Genomic DNA, 887 nt, shown 5'->3' with positions numbered 1-887 from the left:
CTGCCCCAACTCCAGCCCCTGGTACCCACTCCATTTCCACTCTTGATGACCTTCATTTATCTCATAGCCAAATTATCTCCTAAAAGAGTCTAATGATCACACACACACACACACACGTACACACACACACACACACACACACACACACACAATTTAAACACTTACATGACTTCCCATTGCTTCAAGCAAAATTATCAAAGTTTCAAATGGCCCTATTTCTTGGGATCCCTGATCCGTAGCTGCCTATGCAGCCTTATGGAAAAGAACTCTCTCAGGTTCTGGCCCAGGTAGCCAATATTCTTCACCCAGTACTTCATGTTTCTTCTATTCCATCCTACTCCCTCCTGTCTTGGCTATTTTCTCTCAAGGGAAAGTTCTTCCCCCCTCCTTCCTAGTCCATGCCTAGAATCCTTCAGATCTTATCTCAATTCCCACTTTCTCAGCAGCTTCTCCCAACCTCCTAACTAGGCCAGACCTTCCTTTTACAGAATTTCACAATATTTCCCATTATGTTTAAAGCACTTCTTGCATGGTTACATATATTTTTAACACTTTATAATGAATAAATCTCTTCTGCTGGACCTTAAGATACATAAAGGTGTCCACTGTTTTATTCCTAGTAACCAATGTAGTTTCCAGCATTTAATAGGCTCTTGATGAATAAAAGTTATGAACAGGCAGATGAATGCTCTCAGCCCAGAAAGGGTTGAAATCAGAGAAGGTTTGGAAGGCAGGAGCATGAAGCCATTGACAAAATTGGCCTAAGATAAAGAGGAGACATCCCCCACTGAATGAGAGCATAATTAGTTTACTATGTTATTATTTATTCATTTGCCATCCAATTTCTTTAACATGTCACTTGTTTTTTAAATTTTAGTGATAATAGT

The 887-nt window shown here is 39.8% G+C and overlaps 1 protein-coding gene across 1 annotated transcript in view; it reads left to right on the top strand.

The window, feature by feature from the left end:
- The window catches only part of OPCML (opioid binding protein/cell adhesion molecule-like), a 461,714-nt gene that overhangs the window by 259,525 nt on the left and 201,302 nt on the right, over window positions 1-887 (top strand). The window lies entirely within an intron of this gene.

Source organism: Myotis davidii, unplaced genomic scaffold (genome assembly GCF_000327345.1).
Source record: "Myotis davidii unplaced genomic scaffold, ASM32734v1 scaffold809, whole genome shotgun sequence".
NCBI classification, from domain to species: domain Eukaryota; kingdom Metazoa; phylum Chordata; class Mammalia; order Chiroptera; family Vespertilionidae; genus Myotis; species Myotis davidii.
The sequence above is the reverse complement of the archived record's forward strand: the minus strand, read 5'-3'. Positions and strand labels throughout refer to the sequence as shown.